We start from the raw sequence: 22,064 nt of genomic DNA, 5'->3' as shown, positions 1-22,064 counted from the left end.
GCTTTAAAAATTCAAAGACATCTTTCAATGGTTAACTAACGCAAGGCGCGATATCAGACCTTAATATTGACCTATAATATTTTAGTTGGACCAGGTATTATATTACAGGGTAATAGTGTACCCTTCCTCTGGAAATAATTATATGTCAATTAGAGGGAACACAATGAGTTCCTGTATTTTACTATGTGTGCGTATCTAAAATAAGTGTTCGGAAGAGCTTAAAATGAGGAAATTCGCCTTCTAAAACCCTTTAAAGATAGGAAGCGAGAAGTCCCTCTTCACTGTTAGCCCGATTTCGGACCTTAATATTGACCTATAATATTTTAATTGGACCAGGTATTATATTGCAGGGTAATAGTGTACCCTACCACAGGAAATAATTATAGGTAAATTAGGGGGTACACTATGTATATTTTAAATAGTGCATTAAAACAAGGAAATTCGAAGACACTTTTCAATGTTAACTAACGCCACGGTATCGGATCTTAATATTGGCCTATAATATTTCAGTAGGTCCAGGTTTTATATTACAGGGTAATAGTGTACACTTCTACAGGAAATAATTATAGGTCAATAAGGGGGCACACAGCGTGACCCTAAAGTTTACTATGTAAGCCTATGTGAAATAAAGTGTTCTGAGAAGCTTAAAATGAAGAAATAAGACTTCTAAAATGCTTTAAAAATTCAAAGACATCTTTCAATGGTTAACTCACGCAAGGCGCGATATCAGACCTTAATATTGACCGATAATATTTTAGTTGGGCCAGGTATTATATTACAGGGTAATAGTGTACCCTACCACGGGAAATAATTATATGTCAATTAGAGGGAACACAATGAGTTCCTGTATTTTACTATGTGTGCGTATCTAAAATAAGTGTTCGGAAGAGCTTAAAATGAGGAAATTCGCCTTCTAAAACCCTTTAAAGATAGGAAGCACGAAGTCTCTCTTCACTGTTAGCCCGATTTCGGACCTTAATATTGACCTATAATATTTTAATTGGACCAGGTATTATATTGCAGGGTAATAGTGTACCCTACCACAGGAAATAAGTATAGGTGAATTAGGGGGTACACTATGTATATTTTAAATAGTGCATTAAAGCAAGGAAATTCGAAGACACTTTTCAATGCTAACAAACGGCACGATATCTGACCTTAAAAATGACTTAATTCACTATTGCTCAAAACGAGGAAATTCGCCTTCTAAATCCCTTTAAAGATAGGAAGCGCGAAGTCACTTTTCATTGTTAACGTAAAGATCGATTACAGATCTTAATATTGACCCATAATATTTAAATTGGACCACATATTATACTACAGGGTGATAGTGTACCCTACCACAGGAAATAATTATAGGTGAATTAGGGGGCACACTATGTATATTTTAAATAGTGCTTTAAAACAAGGAAATTCGAAGACACTTTTCAATGCTAACATACGCCACGGTATCGGATCTTAATATTGGCCTATAATATTTTAGTTGGACCAGGTATTATATTACAGGGTAATAGTGTACCCTACCACGGGAAATAATTATATGTCAATTAGAGGGAACGCAATGAGTTCCTGTATTTTACTATGTGTGCGTATCTAAAATAAGTGTTCGGAAGAGCTTAAAATGAGGAAATTCGCCTTCTAAAACCCTTTAAAGATAGGAAACGCGAAGTCCCTCTTCACTGTTAGCCCGATTTCGGACCTTAATATTGACCTATAATATTTTAATTTTACCAGGTATTATATTGCAGGGTAATAGTGCACCCTTCCACAGGAAATAATTATAGGTGAATTAGGGGGTACACTATGTATATTTTAAATAGTGTATTAACACAAGGAAATTCGAAGACACTTTTCAATGTTAACTAACGCCACGGTATCGGATCTTAATATTGGCCTATAATATTTCAGTAGGTCCAGGTTTTATATTACAGGGTAATAGTGTACACTTCTACAGGAAATAATTATAGGTCAATAAGGGGGCACACAGCGTGACCCTAAAGTTTACTATGTAAGCCTATGTGAAATAAAGTGTTCTGAGAAGCTTAAAATGAAGAAATAAGACTTCTAAAATGCTTTAAAAATTCAAAGACATCTTTCAATGGTTAACTCACGCAAGGCGCGATATCAGACCTTAATATTGACCGATAATATTTTAGTTGGGCCAGGTATTATATTACAGGGTAATAGTGTACCCTACCACGGGAAATAATTATATGTCAATTAGAGGGAACACAATGAGTTCCTGTATTTTACTATGTGTGCGTATCTAAAATAAGTGTTCGGAAGAGCTTAAAATGAGGAAATTCGCCTTCTAAAACCCTTTAAAGATAGGAAGCACGAAATCTCTCTTCACTGTTAGCCCGATTTCGGACCTTAATATTGACCTATAATATTTTAATTGGACCAGGTATTATATTGCAGGGTAATAGTGTACCCTACCACAGGAAATAAGTATAGGTGAATTAGGGGGTACACTATGTATATTTTAAATAGTGCATTAAAGCAAGGAAATTCGAAGACACTTTTCAATGCTAACAAACGGCACGATATCTGACCTTAAAAATGACTTAATTCACTATTGCTCAAAACGAGGAAATTCGCCTTCTAAAACCCTTTAAAGATAGGAAGCGCGAAGTCACTTTTCATTGTTAACGTAAAGATCGATTACAGATCTTAATATTGACCCATAATATTTAAATTGGACCACATATTATATTACAGGGTGATAGTGTACCCTACCGCAGGAAATAATTATAGGTGAATTAGGGGGCACACTATGTATATTTTAAATAGTGCTTTAAAACAAGGAAATTCGAAGACACTGTTCAATGCTAACATACGCCACGGTATCGGATCTTAATATTGGCCTATAATATTTTAGTTGGACCAGGTATTATATTACAGGGTAATAGTGTACCCTACCACGGGAAATAATTATATGTCAATTAGAGGGAACACAATGAGTTCCTGTATTTTACTATGTGTGCGTATCTAATATAAGTGTTCGAAAGAGCTTAAAATGAGGAAATTCGCCTTCTAAAACCCTTTAAAGATAGGAAGCGCGAAGTCTCTCTTCACTGTTAGCCCGATTTCGGACCTTAATATTGACCTATAATATTTTAATTGGACCAGGTATTATATTGCAGGGTAATAGTGTACCCTACCACAGGAAATAATTATAGGTGAATTAGGGGGTACACTATGTATATTTTAAATAGTGCATTAAAACAAGGAAATTCTAAGACACTTTTCAATGCTAACAAACGGCACGATATCTGACCTTAAAAATGACTTAATTCACTATTGCTCAAAACGAGGAAATTCGCTTTCTAAAACCCTTTAAAGATAGGAAGCACGAAGTCACTTTTCAATGTTAACGTAAAGATCGATTTCAGATCTTAATATTGACCCATAATATTTAAATTGGACCACATATTATATTACAGGGTGATAGTGTACCCTACCACAGGAAATAAGTATAGGTGAATTAGGGGGTACACTATGTATATTTTAAATAGTGCTTTAAAACAAGGAAATTCGAAGACACTTTTCAATGCTAACATACGCCACGGTATCGGATCTTAATATTGGCCTATAATATTTTAGTTGGACCAGGTATTATATTACAGGGTAATAGTGTACCCTACCACGGGAAATAATTATATGTCAATTAGAGGGAACACAATGAGTTCCTGTATTTTACTATGTGTGCGTATCTAAAATAAGTGTTCGGAAGAGCTTAAAATGAGGAAATTCGCCTTCTAAAACCCTTTAAAGATAGGAAGCGCGAAGTCCCTCTTCACTGTTAGTCCGATATCGGACCTTAATATTGACCTATAATATTTTAATTGGACCAGGTATTATATTGCAGGGTAATAGTGTACCCTACCACAGGAAATAATTATAGGAGAATTAGGGGGTACACTATGTATATTTTAAATAGTGCATTAAAACAAGGAAATTCGAAGACACTTTTCAATGTTAACTAACGCCACGGTATCGGATCTTAATATTGGCCTATACTATTTTAGTTGGTCCAGGTATTATATTACAGGGTAATAGTGTACACTTCTGCAGGAAATAATTATAGGTTAATTAGGGGGCACACAGCGTGACCCTAAAGTTTACTATGTATGCCAATGTGAAATAAAGTGTTCTGAGAAGCTTAAAATGAAGAAATAAGACTTCTAAAATGCTTTAAAAATTCAAAGACTTCTTTCAATGGTTAACTAACGCAAGGCGCGATATCAGACGATAATATTGACCTATAATATTTTAGTTGGACCAGGTATTATATTACAGGGTAATAGTGTACCCTACCACGGGAAATAATTATTTGTCAATTAGAGGGAACACAATGAGTTCCTGTATTTTACTATGTGTGCGTATCTAAAATAAGTGTTCGGAAGAGCTTAAAATGAGAAAATTCGCCTTCTAAAACCCTTTAAAGATAGGAAGCGCGAAGTCCCTCTTCACTGTTAGCCCGATTTCGGACCTTAATATTGACCTATAATATTTTAATTGGACCAGGTATTATATTGCAGGGTAATAGTGTACCCTACCACAGGAAATAATTATAGGTAAATTAGGGGGTACACAATGTATATTTTAAATAGTGCATTAAAACAAGGAAATTCGAAGACACTTTTCAATGTTAACTAACGCCACGGTATCGGATCTTAATATTGGCCTATAATATTTTAGTTGGTCCAGGTATTATATTACAGGGTAATAGTGTACACTTCTACAGGAAATAATTATAGGTCAATTAGGGTTCACACAGCGTGACCCTAAAGTTTACTATGTATGCCTATGCGAAATAAAGTGTTCTGAGAAGCTTAAAATGAAGAAATAAGACTTCTAAAATGCTTTAAAAATTGAAAGACATTTTTCAATGGTTAACTAACGCAAGGCGCGATATCCGACCTTAATATTGACCTATAATATTTTAGTTGGACCAGGTATTATATTACAGGGTAATAGTGTACCCTACCACGGGAAATAATTATATGTCAATTAGAGGGAACACAATGAGTTCCTGTATTTTACTATGTGTGCGTATCTAAAATAAGTGTTCGGAAGAGCTTAAAATGAGGAAATTCGCCTTCTAAAACCCTTTAAAGATAGGAAGCGCGAAGTCCCTCTTCACTGTAAGCCCGATTTCGGAACTTAATATTGACCTATAATATTTTAATTGGACCAGGTATTATTTTGCAGGGTAATAGTGTACACTACTACAGGAAATAATTATAGGTCTATTAGGGGGCACACAGCGTGAGCCTAAAGTTTCCTATGTATGCCTATGTGAAAAAAAGTGTTCTGAGATGCTTAAAATGAAGAAATAAGACTTCTAAAATGCTTTAAAAATTCAAAGACATCTTTCAATGGTTAACTAACGCAAGGCGCGATATCAGACCTTAATATTGACCTATAATATTTTAGTTGGACCAGGTATTATATTACAGGGTAATAGTGTACCCTACCACGGGAAATAATTATATGTCAATTAGAGGGAACACAATGAGTTCCTGTATTTTACTATATGTGCGTATCTAAAATAAGTGTTCGGAAGAGCTTAAAATGAGGAAATTCGCCTTCTAAAACCCTTTAAAGATAGGAAGCGCGAAGTCCCTCTTCACTGTTAGCCCGATTTCGGACCTTAATATTGACCTATAATATTTTAATTGGACCAGGTATTATATTGCAGGGTAATAGTGTACCCCACCACAGGAAATAATTATAGGTGAATTAGGGGGTACACTATGTATATTTTAAGTAGTGCATTAAAACAAGGAAATTCGAAGACACTTTTCAATGCTAACAAACGGCACGATATCTGACCTTAAAAATGACTTAATTCACTATTGCTCAAAACGAGGAAATTCGCCTTCTAAAACCCTTTAAAGATAGGAAGCGCGAAGTCACTTTTCAATGTTAACGTAAAGATCGATTTCAGATCTTAATATTGACCCATAATATTTAGATTGGACCACATATTATATTACAGGGTGATAGTGTACCCTACCACAGGAAATAATTATAGGTGAATTAGGGGGTACACTATGTATATTTTAAATAGTGAATTAAAACAAGGAAATTCAAAGACACTTTTTAATGTTACTAACGCCACGGTATCGGATGTTAATATTGGCCTATAATATTTTAGTTGGTCCAGGTATTATATTACAGGGTAATAGTGTACACTTCTACAGGAAATAATTATAGGTCAATTAGGGGGCACACAGCGTGACCCTAAAGTTTACTATGTATGCCTATGTGAAATAAAGTGTTAAGAGAAGCTTAAAATGAAGAAATAAGACTTCTAAAATGCTTTGAAAATTCAAAGACATCTTTTAATGTTTAACAAACGCATGGCGCGATATCAGACCTTAATATTGAATTATAATATTTTAGTTGGACCAGGTATTATATTACAGGGTAATAGTGTACCCTACCACGGGAAATAATTATATGTCAATTAAGGGGAACACAATGAGTTCCTGTATTTTACTATGTGTGCGTATCTAAAATAAGTGTTCGGAAGAGCTTAAAATGAGGAAATTCGCCTTCTAAAACCCTTTAAAGATAGGAAGCGCGAAGTCCCTCTTCACCCGTTAGCCCGATTTCGGACCTTAATATTGACCTATAATATTTTAATTGGACTAGGTATTATATTGCAGGGTAATAGTGTACCCTACCACAGGAAATAATTATAGTGAATTAGGGGGTACACTATGTATATTTTAAATAGTGCATTAAAACAAGGAAATTCAAAGACACCTTTTAATGTTACTAACGCCACGGTATCGGATGTTAATATTGGCCTATAATATTTTAGTTGGTCCAGGTATTATATTACAGGGTAATAGTGTACACTTCTACAGGAAATAATTATAGGTCAATTAGGGGCACACAGCGTGACCCTAAAGTTTACTATGTATGCCTATGTGAAATAAAGTGTTAAGAGAAGCTTAAAATGAAGATAAGACTTCTAAAATGCTTTGAAAATTCAAAGACATCTTTAATGTTTAACAACGCATGGCGCGATATCAGACCTTAATATTGACCTATTAATATTTTAGTTGGACCAGGTATTATATTACAGGGTAATAGTGTACCCTACCACGGGAAATAATTATATGTCCAATTAGGGGGAACACAATGAGTTCCTGTATTTTACTATGTGTGTGTATCTAAAATAAGTGTTCGGAAGAGCTTAAAATGAGGAAATTCGCCTTCTAAAACCCTTTAAAGATAGGAAGCGCGAAGTCCCTCTTCACTGTTAGCCCGATTTCGGAACTTAATATTGACCTATAATATTTTAATTGGACCAGGTATTATTTTGCAGGGTAATAGTGTACACTACTACAGGAAATAATTATAGGTCAATTAGGGGGCACACAGCGTGACCCTAAAGTTTCCTATGTATGCCTATGTGAAAAAAAGTGTTCTGAGAAGCTTAAAATGAAGAAATAAGACTTCTAAAATGCTTTAAGAATTCAAAGACATCTTTCAATGGTTAACTAACGCAAGGCGCGATATCAGACCTTAATATTGACCTATTATATTTTAGTTGGACCAGGTATTATATTACAGGGTAATAGTGTACCCTACCACGGGAAAAAATTATATGTCAATTAGATGGGAACACAATGAGTTCCTGTATTTTACTATATGTGCGTAATCTAAAATAAGTGTTCGGAAGAGCTTAAAATGAGGAAATTCGCCTTCTAAAACCCTTTAAAGATAGGAAGCGCGAAGTCCCTCTTCACTGTTAGCCCGATTTCGGACCTTAATATTGACCTATAATATTTTAATTGAACCAGGTATTATATTGCAGGGTATAGTGTACCCCACCACAGGAAATAATTATAGGTGAATTAGGGGGTACACTATGTATATTTTAAAGTAGTGCATTAAAACAAGGAAATTCGAAGACACTTTTCAATGCTAACAAACGGCACGATATCTGACCTTATAAATGACTTAATTCACTATTGCTCAAAACGAGGAAATTCGCCTTCTAAAACCCTTTAAAGATAGGAAGCGCGAAGTCACTTTTCAATGTTAACGTAAAGATCGATTTCAGATATTAATATTGACCCATAATATTTAGATTGGACCACATATTATATTACAGGGTGATAGTGTACCCTACCGCAGGAAATAATTATAGGTGAATTAGGGGTACACTATGTATATTTTAAATAGTGAATTAAAACAAGGAATTCAAAGACACTTTTTAATGTTACTAACGCCACGGTATCGGATGTTAATATTGGCCTATAATATTTTAGTTGGTCCAGGTATTATATTACAGGGTAATAGTGTACACTTCTACAGGAAATAATTATAGGTCAATTAGGGGGCACACAGCGTGACCCTAAAGTTTACTATGTATGCCTATGTGAAATAAAGTGTTAAGAGAAGCTTAAAATGAAGAAATAAGACTTCTAAAACTGCTTTAAAAAATCAAAGACATCTTTCAATGTTTAACTAACGCAAGGCGCGATATCAGACCTTAATATTGACCTATAATATTTTAGTTGGACCAGGTATTTTATTACAGGGTAATAGTGTAACCCTACCACGGGAAATAATTATATGTCAATTAGAGGGAACGCAATGAGTTCCTGTATTTTACTATGTGTGCGTATCTAAAATAAGTGTTCGGAAGAGCTTAAAATGAGGAAATTCTTCTTCTAAAACCCTTTAAAGATAGGAAGCGCGAAGTCCCTTTTCACTGTTAGCCCGATTTCGGAACTTAATATTGACCTATAATATTTTAATTGGACCAGGTATTATATTGCAGGGTAATAGTGTACACTTCGACAGGAAATAATTATAGGTCAATTAGGGGGCACACAGCGTGACCCTAAAGTTTACTATGTATGCCTATGTGAAATAAAGTGTTCTGAGAAGCTTAAAATGAAGAAATAAGACTTCTAAAATGCTTTAAAAATTCAAAGACATCTTTCAATGGTTAGCTAACGCAAGGCGCGATATCAGACCTTAATATTGACCTATAACATTTCAGTTGGACCAGGTATTATATTACAGGGTAATAGTGTACCCTACCACGGGAAATAATTATATGTCAATTAGAGGGAACACAATGAGTTCCTGTATTTTACTATGTGTGCGTATCTAAAATAAGTGTTCGGAAGAGCTTAAAATGAGGAAATTCGCCTTCTAAAACCCTTTAAAGAAAGGAAGCGGGAAGTCTCTCTTCACTGTTAGCCCGATTTCGGAACTTAATATTGACCTATAATATTTTAATTGGACCAGGTATTATATTGCAGGGTAATAGTGTACACTACTACAGGAAATAATTATAGGACAATTAGGAGGCACACAGCGTGACCCTAAAGTTTCTTATGCATGCCTATGTGAAATAAAGTGTTCTGAGAAGCTTAAAATGAAGAAATAAGACTTCTAAAATGCTTTAAAAATTCAAAGACATCTTTCAATGGTTAACTAACGCAAGGCGTGATATCAGACCTTAATATTGACCTATAATATTTTAGTTGGACCAGGTATTATATTACAGGGTAATAGTGTACCCTACCATGGGAAATAATTATATGTCAATTAGAGGGAACACAATGAGTTCCTGTATTTTACTATATGTGCGTATCTAAAATAAGTGTTCGGAAGAGCTTAAAATGAGGAAATTCGCCTTCTAAAACCCTTTAAAGATAGGAAGCGCGAAGTCCCTCTTCACTGTTAGCCCGATTTCGGACCTTAATATTGACCTATAATATTTTAATTGGACCAGGTATTATATTGCAGGGTAATAGTGTACCCTACCACAGGAAATAATTATAGGTGAATTAGGGGGTACACTATGTATATTTTAAGTAGTGCATTAAAACAAGGAAATTCGAAGACACTTTTCAATGCTAACAAACGGCACGATATCTGACCTTAAAAATGACTTAATTCACTATTGCTCAAAACGAGGAAATTCGCCTTCTAAAACCCTTTAAAGATAGGAAGCGCGAAGTCACTTTTCAATGTTAACGTAAAGATCGATTTCAGATATTAATATTGACCCATAATATTTAGATTGGACCACATATTATATTACAGGGTGATAGTGTACCCTACCACAGGAAATAATTATAGGTGATTTAGGGGGTACACTATGTATATTTTAAATAGTGAATTAAAACAAGGAAATTCAAAGACACTTTTTAATGTTACTAACGCCACGGTATCGGATGTTAATATTGGCCTATAATATTTTAGTTGGTCCAGGTATTATATTACAGGGTAATAGTGTACACTTCTACAGGAAATAATTATAGGTCAATTAGGGGGCACACAGCGTGACCCTAAAGTTTACTATGTATGCCTATGTGAAATAAAGTGTTAAGAGAAGCTTAAAATGAAGAAATAAGACTTCTAAAATGCTTTAAAAATTCAAAGACATCTTTCAATGTTTAACTAACGCAAGGCGCGATATCAGACCTTAATATTGACCTATAATATTTTAGTTGGACCAGGTATTTTATTACAGGGTAATAGTGTACCCTACCACGGGAAATAATTATATGTCAATTAGAGAGAACGCAATGAGTTCCTGTATTTTACTATATGTGCGTATCTAAAATAAGTGTTCGGAAGAGCTTAAAATGAGGAAATTCGCCTTCTAAAACCCTTTAAAGATGGGAAGCGCGAAGTCCCTCTTCACTGTTAGCCCGATTTCGGAACTTAATATGGACCTATAATATTTTAATTGGACCAGGTATTATATTGCAGGGTAATAGTGTACCCTACCACAGGAAATAATTATAGGTGAATTAGGGGGTACACTATGTATATTTTAAATAGTGCATTAAAACAAGGAAATTGGAAGACACTTTTCAATGCTAACAAACGGCACGATATCTGACCTTAAAAATGACTTAATTCACTATTGCTCAAAACGAGGAAATTCGCCTTCTAAAACCCTTTAAAGATAGGAAGCGCGAAGTCACTTTTCAATGTTAACGTGAAGATCGATTTCAGATCTTAATATTGACCCATAATATTTAAATTGGACCACATATTATATTACAGGGTGATAGTGTACCCTACCACAGGAAATAATTATAGGTGAATTAGGGGGTACACTATGTATATTTTAAATAGTGCATTAAAACAAGGAAATTCGAAGACACTTTTCAATGTTAACTAACGCCACGGTATCGGATCTTAATATTGGCCTATAATATTTTAGTTGGTCCAGGTATTATATTGCAGGGTAATAGTGTACACTACTACAGGAAATAATTATAGGACAATTAGGGGGCACACAGCGTGACCCTAAAGTTTCCTATGCATGCCTATGAGAAATAAAGTGTTCTGAGAAGCTTAAAATGAAGAAATAAGACTTCTAAAATGCTTTAAAAATTCAAAGACATCTTTCAATGGTTAACTAACGCAAGGCGTGATATCAGACCTTAATATTGACCTATAATATTTTAGTTGGACCAGGTATTATATTACAGGGTAATAGTGTACCCTACCACGGGAAATAATTATATGTCAATTAGAGGGAACACAATGAGTTCCTGTATTTTACTATGTGTGCGTATCTAAAATAAGTGTTCGGAAGAGCTTAAAATGAGGAAATTCGCCTTCTAAAACCCTTTAAAGATAGAAGCGCGAAGTCCCTCTTCACTGTTAGCCCGATTTCGGACCTTAATATTGACCTATAATATTTTAATTGGACTAGGTATTATATTGCAGGGTAATAGTGTACCCTACCACAGGAAATAATTATAGGTGAATTAGGGGGTACACTATGTATATTTTAAATAGTGCATTAAAACAAGGAAATTCAAAGACACTTTTTAATGTTACTAACGCCACGGTATCGGATGTTAATATTGGCCTATAATATTTTAGTTGGTCCAGGTATTATATTACAGGGTAATAGTGTACACTTCTACAGGAAATAATTATAGGTCAATTAGGGGGCACACAGCGTGACCCTAAAGTTTACTATGTATGCCTATGTGAAATAAAGTGTTAAGAGAAGCTTAAAATGAAGAAATAAGACTTCTAAAATGCTTTAAAAAATCAAAGACATCTTTCAATGTTTAACTAACGCAAGGCGCGATATCAGACCTTAATATTGACCTATAATATTTTAGTTGGACCAGGTATTTTATTACAGGGTAATAGTGTACCCTACCACGGGAAATAATTATATGTCAATTAGAGGGAACGCAATGAGTTCCTGTATTTTACTATGTGTGCGTATCTAAAATAAGTGTTCGGAAGAGCTTAAAATGAGGAAATTCTTCTTCTAAAACCCTTTAAAGATAGGAAGCGCGAAGTCCCTTTTCACTGTTAGCCCGGTTCGGAACTTAATATTGACCTATAATATTTTAATTGGACCAGGTATTATATTGCAGGGTAATAGTGTACACTTCGACAGGAAATAATTATAGGTCAATTAGGGGGCACACAGCGTGACCCTAAAGTTTACTATGTATGCCTATGTGAAATAAAGTGTTCTGAGAAGCTTAAAATGAAGAAATAAGACTTCTAAAATGCTTTAAAAATTCAAAGACATCTTTCAATGGTTAACTAACGCAAGGCGCGATATCAGACCTTAATATTGACCTATAACATTTCAGTTGGACCAGGTATTATATTACAGGGTAATAGTGTACCCTACCACGGGAAATAATTATATGTCAATTAGAGGGAACACAATGAGTTCCTGTATTTTACTATGTGTGCGTATCTAAAATAAGTGTTCGGAAGAGCTTAAAATGAGGAAATTCGCCTTCTAAAACCCTTTAAAGAAAGGAAGCGGGAAGTCTCTCTTCACTGTTAGCCCGATTTCGGAACTTAATATTGACCTATAATATTTTAATTGGACCAGGTATTATATTGCAGGGTAATAGTGTACATTACTACAGGAAATAATTATAGGACAATTAGGGGGCACACAGCGTGACCCTAAAGTTTCTTATGCATGCCTATGTGAAATAAAGTGTTCTGAGAAGCTTAAAATGAAGAAATAAGACTTCTAAAATGCTTTAAAAATTCAAAGACATCTTTCAATGGTTAACTAACGCAAGGCGCGATATCAGACCTTAATATTGACCTATAATATTTTAGTTGGACCAGGTATTATATTACAGGGTAATAGTGTACCCTACCACGGGAAATAATTATATGTCAATTAGAGGGAACACAATGAGTTCCTGTATTTTACTATATGTGCGTATCTAAAATAAGTCTTCGGAAGAGCTTAAAATGAGGAAATTCGCCTTCTAAAACCCTTTAAAGATAGGAAGCGCGAAGTCCCTCTTCACTGTTAGCCCGATTTCGGACCTTAATATTGACCTATAATATTTTAATTGGACCAGGTATTATATTGCAGGGTAATAGTGTACCCCACCACAGGAAATAATTATAGGTGAATTAGGGGGTACACTATGTATATTTTAAGTAGTGCATTAAAACAAGGAAATTCGAAGACACTTTTCAATGCTAACAAACGGCACGATATCTGACCTTAAAAATGACTTAATTCACTATTGCTCAAAACGAGGAAATTCGCCTTCTAAAACCCTTTAAAGATAGGAAGCGCGAAGTCACTTTTCAATGTTAACGTAGAGATCGATTTCAGATATTAATATTGACCCATAATATTTAGATTGGACCACATATTATATTACAGGGTGATAGTGTACCCTACCACAGGAAATAATTATAGGTGATTTAGGGGGTACACTATGTATATTTTAAATAGTGAATTAAAACAAGGAAATTCAAAGACACTTTTTAATGTTACTAACGCCACGGTATCGGATGTTAATATTGGCCTATAATATTTTAGTTGGTCCAGGTATTATATTACAGGGTAATAGTGTACACTTCTACAGGAAATAATTATAGGTCAATTAGGGGGCACACAGCGTGACCCTAAAGTTTACTATGTATGCCTATGTGAAATAAAGTGTTAAGAGAAGCTTAAAATGAAGAAATAAGACTTCTAAAATGCTTTAAAAATTCAAAGACATCTTTCAATGTTTAACTAACGCAAGGCGCGATATCAGACCTTAATATTGACCTATAATATTTTAGTTGGACCAGGTATTTTATTACAGGGTAATAGTGTACCCTACCACGGGAAATAATTATATGTCAATTAGAGGGAACGCAATGAGTTCCTGTATTTTACTATATGTGCGTATCTAAAATAAGTGTTCGGAAGAGCTTAAAATGAGGAAATTCGCCTTCTAAAACCCTTTAAAGATGGGAAGCGCGAAGTCCCTCTTCACTGTTAGCCCGATTTCGGAACTTAATATGGACCTATAATATTTTAATTGGACCAGGTATTATATTGCAGGGTAATAGTGTACCCTACCACAGGAAATAATTATAGGTGAATTAGGGGGTACACTATGTATATTTTAAATAGTGCATTAAAACAAGGAAATTGGAAGACACTTTTCAATGCTAACAAACGGCACGATATCTGACCTTAAAAATGACTTAATTCACTATTGCTCAAAACGAGGAAATTCGCCTTCTAAAACCCTTTAAAGATAGGAAGCGCGAAGTCACTTTTCAATGTTAACGTGAAGATCGATTTCAGATCTTAATATTGACCCATAATATTTAAATTGGACCACATATTATAGTACAGGGTGATAGTGTACCCTACCACAGGAAATAATTATAGGTGAATTAGGGGGTACACTATGTATATTTTAAATAGTGCATTAAAACAAGGAAATTCGAAGACACTTTTCAATGTTAACTAACGCCACGGTATCGGATCTTAATATTGGCCTATAATATTTTAGTTGGTCCAGGTATTATATTGCAGGGTAATAGTGTACACTACTACAGGAAATAATTATAGGACAATTAGGGGGCACACAGCGTGACCCTAAAGTTTCCTATGCATGCCTATGAGAAATAAAGTGTTCTGAGAAGCTTAAAATGAAGAAATAAGACTTCTAAAATGCTTTAAAAATTCAAAGACATCTTTCAATGGTTAACTAACGCAAGGCGTGATATCAGACCTTAATATTGACCTATAATATTTTAGTTGGACCAGGTATTATATTACAGGGTAATAGTGTACCCTACCACGGGAAATAATTATATGTCAATTAGAGGGAACACAATGAGTTCCTGTATTTTACTTTGTGTGCGTATCTAAAATAAGTGTTCGGAAGAGCTTAAAATGAGGAAATTCGCCTTCTAAAACCCTTTAAAGATAGAAGCGCGAAGTCCCTCTTCACTGTTAGCCCGATTTCGGACCTTAATATTGACCTATAATATTTTAATTGGACTAGGTATTATATTGCAGGGTAATAGTGTACCCTACCACAGGAAATAATTATAGGTGAATTAGGGGGTACACTATGTATATTTTAAATAGTGCATTAAAGCAAGGAAATTCAAAGACACTTTTTAATGTTACTAACGCCACGGTATCGGATGTTAATATTGGCCTATAATATTTTAGTTGGTCCAGGTATTATATTACAGGGTAATAGTGTACACTTCTACAGGAAATAATTATAGGTCAATTAGGGGGCACACAGCGTGACCCTAAAGTTTACTATGTATGCCTATGTGAAATAAAGTGTTAAGAGAAGCTTAAAATGAAGAAATAAGACTTCTAAAATGCTTTGAAAATTCAAAGACATCTTTTAATGTTTAACAAACGCATGGCGCGATATCAGACCTTAATATTGACCTATAATATTTTAGTTGGACCAGGTATTATATTACAGGGTAATAGTGTACCCTACCACGGGAAATAATTATATGTCAATTAGGGGGAACACAATGAGTTCCTGTATTTTACTATGTGTGTGTATCTAAAATAAGTGTTCGGAAGAGCTTAAAATGAGGAAATTCGCCTTCTAAAACCCTTTAAAGATAGGAAGCGCGAAGTCCCTCTTCACTGTTAGCCCGATTTCGGAACTTAATATTGACCTATAATATTTTAATTGGACCAGGTATTATTTTGCAGGGTAAAAGTGTACACTACTACAGGAAATAATTATAGGTCAATTAGGGGGCACACAGCGTGACCCTAAAGTTTCCTATGTATGCCTATGTGAAAAAAAGTGTTCTGAGAAGCTTAAAATGAAGAAATAAGACATCTAAAATGCTTTAAAAATTCAAAGACATCTTTCAATGGTTAACTAACGCAAGGCGCGATATCAGACCTTAATATTGACCTATTATATTTTAGTTGGACCAGGTATTATATTACAGGGTAATAGTGTACCCTACCACGGGAAAAAATTATATGTCAATTAGAGGGAACACAATGAGTTCCTGTATTTTACTACATGTGCGTATCTAAAATAAGTGTTCGGAAGAGCTTAAAATGAGGAAATTCGCCTTCTAAAACCCTTTAAAGATAGGAAGCGCGAAGTCCCTCTTCACTGTTAGCCCGATTTCGGACCTTAATATTGACCTATAATATTTTAATTGGACCAGGTATTATATTGCAGGGTAATAGTGTACCCCACCACAGGAAATAATTATAGGTGAATTAGGGGGTACACTATGTATATTTTAAGTAGTGCATTAAAACAAGGAAATTCGAAGACACTTTTCAATGCTAACAAACGGCACGATATCTGACCTTAAAAATGACTTAATTCACTATTGCTCAAAACGAGGAAATTCGCCTTCTAAAACCCTTTAAAGATAGGAAGCGCGAAGTCACTTTTCAATGTTAACGTAAAGATCGATTTCAGATATTAATATTGACCCATAATATTTAGATTTTACCACATATTATATTACAGGGTGATAGTGTACCCTACCACAGGAAATAATTATAGGTGAATTAGGGGGTACACTATGTATATTTTAAATAGTGAACTAAAACAAGGAAATTCAAAGACACTTTTTAATGTTACTAACGCCACGGTATCGGATGTTAATATTGGCCTATAATATTTTAGTTGGTCCAGGTATTATATTACAGGGTAATAGTGTACACTTCTACAGGAAATAATTATAGGTCAATTAGGGGGCACACAGCGTGACCCTAAAGTTTACTATGTATGCCTATGTGAAATAAAGTGTTAAGAGAAGCTTAAAATGAAGAAATAAGACTTCTAAAATGCTTTAAAAATTCAAAGACATCTTTCAATGTTTAACTAACGCAAGGCGCGATATCAGACCTTAATATTGACCTATAATATTTTAGTTGGACCAGGTATTTTATTACAGGGTAATAGTGTACCCTACCACGGGAAATAATTATATGTCAATTAGAGGGAACGCAATGAGTTCCTGTATTTTACTATGTGTGCGTATCTAAAATAAGTGTTCGGAAGAGCTTAAAATGAGGAAATTCTTCTTCTAAAACTCTTTAAAGATAGGAAGCGCGAAGTCCCTTTTCACTGTTAGCCCGATTTTGGAACTTAATATTGACCTATAATATTTTAATTGGACCAGGTATTATATTGCAGGGTAATAGTGTACACTTCTACAGGAAATAATTATAGGTCAATTAGGGGGCACACAGCGTGACCCTAAAGTTTACTATGTATGCCTATGTGAAATAAAGTGTTCTGAGAAGCTTAAAATGAAGAAATAAGACTTCTAAAATGCTTTAAAAATTCAAAGACATCTTTCAATGGTTAACTAACGCAAGGCGCGATATCAGACCTTAATATTGACCTATAACATTTCAGTTGGACCAGGTATTATATTACAGGGTAATAGTGTACCCTACCACGGGAAATAATTATATGTCAATTAGAGGGAACACAATGAGTTCCTGTATTTTACTATGTGTGCGTATCTAAAATAAGTGTTCGGAAGAGCTTAAAATGAGGAAATTCGCCTTCTAAAACCCTTTAAAGAAAGGAAGCGGGAAGTCTCTCTTCACTGTTAGCCCGATTTCGGAACTTAATATTGACCTATAATATTTTAATTGGACCAGGTATTATATTGCAGGGTAATAGTGTACACTACTACAGGAAATAATTATAGGACAATTAGGGGGCACACAGCGTGACCCTAAAGTTTCTTATGCATGCCTATGTGAAATAAAGTGTTCTGAGAAGCTTAAAATGAAGAAATAAGACTTCTAAAATGCTTTAAAAATTCAAAGACATCTTTCAATGGTTAACTAACGCAAGGCGTGATATCAGACCTTAATATTGACCTATAATATTTTAGTTGGACCAGGTATTATATTACAGGGTAATAGTGTACCCTACCACGGGAAATAATTATATGTCAATTAGAGGGAACACAATGAGTTCCTGTATTTTACTATATGTGCGTATCTAAAATAAGTGTTCGGAAGAGCTTAAAATGAGGAAATTCGCCTTCTAAAACCCTTTAAAGATAGGAAGCGCGAAGTCCCTCTTCACTGTTAGCCCGATTTCGGACCTTAATATTGACCTATAATATTTTAATTGGACCAGGTATTATATTGCAGGGTAATAGTGTACCCCACCACAGGAAATAATTATAGGTGAATTAGGGGGTACACTATGTATATTTTAAGTAGTGCATTAAAACAAGGAAATTCGAAGACACTTTTCAATGCTAACAAACGGCACGATATCTGACTTTAAAAATGACTTAATTCACTATTGCTCAAAACGAGGAAATTCGCCTTCAAAAACCCTTTAAAGATAGGAAGCGCGAAGTCACTTTTCAATGTTAACGTAAAGATCGATTTCAGATATTAATATTGACCCATAATATTTAGATTGGACCACATATTATATTACAGGGTGATAGTTTACCCTACCACAGGAAATAATTATAGGTGAATTAGGGGGTACACTATGTATATTTTAAATAGTGAATTAAAACAAGGAAATTCAAAGACACTTTTTAATGTTACTAACGCCACGGTATCGGATGTTAATATTGGCCTATAATATTTTAGTTGGTCCAGGTATTATATTACAGGGTAATAGTGTACACTTCTACAGGAAATAATTATAGGTCAATTAGGGGACACACAGCGTGACCCTAAAGTTTACTATGTATGCCTATGTGAAATAAAGTGTTAAGAGAAGCTTAAAATGAAGAAATAAGACTTCTAAAATGCTTTAAAAATTCAAAGACATCTTTCAATGTTTAACTAACGCAAGGCGCGATATCAGACCTTAATATTGACCTATAATATTTTAGTTGGACCAGGTATTTTATTACAGGGTAATAGTGTACCCTACCACGGGAAATAATTATATGTCAATTAGAGGGAACGCAATGAGTTCCTGTATTTTACTATATGTGCGTATCTAAAATAAGTGTTCGGAAGAGCTTAAAATGAGGAAATTCGCCTTCTAAAACCCTTTAAAGATGGGAAGCGCGAAGTCCCTCTTCACTGTTAGCCCGATTTCGGAACTTAATATTGACCTATAATATTTTAATTGGACCAGGTATTATATTGCAGGGTAATAGTGTACCCTACCACAGGGAATAATTATAGGTGAATTAGGGGGTACACTATGTATATTTTAAATAGTGCATTAAAACAAGGAAATTCAAAGACACTTTTTAATGTTACTAACGCCACGGTATCGGATGTTAATATTGGCCTATAATATTTTAGTTGGTCCAGGTATTATATTGCAGGGTAATAGTGTACACTTCTACAGGAAATAATTATAGGTCAATTAGGGGGCACACAGCGTGACCCTAAAGTTTACTATGTATGCCTATGTGAAATAAAGTGTTAAGAGAAGCTTAAAATGAAGAAATAAGACTTCTAAAATGCTTTAAAAATTCAAAGACATCTTTCAATGTTTAACTAACGCAAGGCGCGATATCAGACCTTAATATTGACCTATAATATTTTAGTTGGACCAGGTATTTTATTACAGGGTAATAGTGTACCCTACCACGGGAAATAATTATATGTCAATTATAGGGAACGCAATGAGTTCCTGTATTTTACTATATGTGCGTATCTAAAATAAGTGTTCGGAAGAGCTTAAAATGAGGGAATTCGCCTTCTAAAACCCTTTAAAGATGGGAAGCGCGAAGTCCCTCTTCACTGTTAGCCCGATTTCGGAACTTAATATTGACCTATAATATTTTAATTGGACCAGGTATTATATTGCAGGGTAATAGTGTACCCTACCACAGGAAATAATTATAGGTGAATTAGGGGGTACACTATGTATATTTTAAATAGTGCATTAAAACAAGGAAATTGGAAGACACTTTTCAATGCTAACAAACGGCACGATATCTGACCTTAAAAATGACTTAATTCACTATTGCTCAAAACGAGGAAATTCGCCTTCTAAAACCCTTTAAAGATAGGAAGCGCGAAGTCACTTTTCAATGTTAACGTGAAGATCGATTTCAGATCTTAATATTGACCCATAATATTTAAATTGGACCACATATTATATTACAGGGTGATAGTGTACCCTACCACAGGAAATAATTATAGGTGAATTAGGGGGTACACTATGTATATTTTAAATAGTGCATTAAAACAAGGAAATTCGAAGACACTTTTCAATGTTAACTAACGCCACGGTATCGGATCTTAATATTGGCCTATAATATTTTAGTAGGTCCAGGTATTATATTGCAGGGTAATAGTGTACCCTACCACGGGAAATAATTATATGTCAATTAGAGGGAACACAATGAGTTCCTGTATTTTACTATGTGTGCGTATCTAAAATAAGTGTTCGGAAGAGCTTAAAATGAGGAAATTCGCCTTCTAAAACCCTTTAAAGATAGGAAGCGTGAAGTCCCTCTTCACTGTTAGCCCGATTTCGAACCTTAATATTGACCTATAATATTTTAATTGGATCAGGTATTATATTGCAGGGTAATAGTGTACCCTACCACAGGAAATAATTATAGGTGAATTAGGGGGTACACTATGTATATTTTAAATAGTGCATTAAAACAAGGAAATTCGAAGACACTTTTCAATGTTAACTAACGCCACGGTATCGGATCTTAATATTGGCCTATAATATTTTAGTTGGTCCAGGTATTATATTACAGGGTAATAGTGTACACTTCTACAGGCAATAATTATAGGTCAATTAGGGGGCACACAGCGTGACCCTAAAGATTACTATGTATGCCTATGTGAAATACAGTGTTCTGAGAAGCTTAAAATGAAGAAATAAGACTTCTAAAATGCTTTAAAAATTCAAAGACATCTTTCAATGGTTAACTAACGCAAGGCGCGATATCAGACCTTAATATTGACCTACAATATTTTAGTTGGACCAGGTATTATATTACAGGGTAATAGTGTACCCTACCACGGGAAATAATTATATGTCAATTAGATTGAACAAAATGAGTTCCTGTATTCTACTATGTGTGCGTATCTAAAATAAGTGTTCGGAAGAGCTTAAAATGAGAAAATTCGCCTTCTAAAACCCTTTAAAGATATTAAGCGCGATGTCCCTCTTCACTGTTAGCCCGATTTCGGACCTTAATATTGACCTATAATATTTTAATTGGACCAGGTATTATATTGCAGGGTAATAGTGTAACTTTCTACAGGAAATAATAATTATAGGTCAATTAGGGGGCACGCAGCGTGACCCTAAAGTTTACAATGTATGCCTATGTGAAAAAAAGTGTTCTGAGAAGCTTAAAATGAAGAAATAAGACTTCTAAACTGCTTTAAAAATTCAAAGACATCTTTCAATGGTTAACTAACGCAAGGCGCGATATCAGACCTTAATATTGACCTATAATATTTTAGTTGGACCAGGTATTATATTACAGGCTAATAGTGTATCCTACCACGGGAAATAATTATATGTCAATTAGAGGGAACACAATGAGTTCCTGTATTTTACTATGTGTGCGTATCTAAAATAAGTGTTCGGAAGAGCTTAAAATGAGGAACTTCGCCTTCTAAAATCCTTTAAAGATAGGAAGCGCGAAGTCCCTCTTCACTGTTAGCCCGATTTCGGACCTTAATATTGACCTATAATATTTTAATTGGACCAGATATTATATTGCAGGGTAATAGTGTACCCTACCACAGGACATAATTATAGGTGAATTAGGGGGTACATTATGTATATTTCAAATAGTGCATTAAAACA

This window comes from Parasteatoda tepidariorum, chromosome 2 (genome assembly GCF_982258835.1).
Source record: "Parasteatoda tepidariorum strain Cologne lab strain chromosome 2, Ptep-v5.0, whole genome shotgun sequence".
NCBI lineage: Eukaryota > Metazoa > Arthropoda > Arachnida > Araneae > Theridiidae > Parasteatoda > Parasteatoda tepidariorum.
This window is presented reverse-complemented; position numbering follows the sequence as displayed.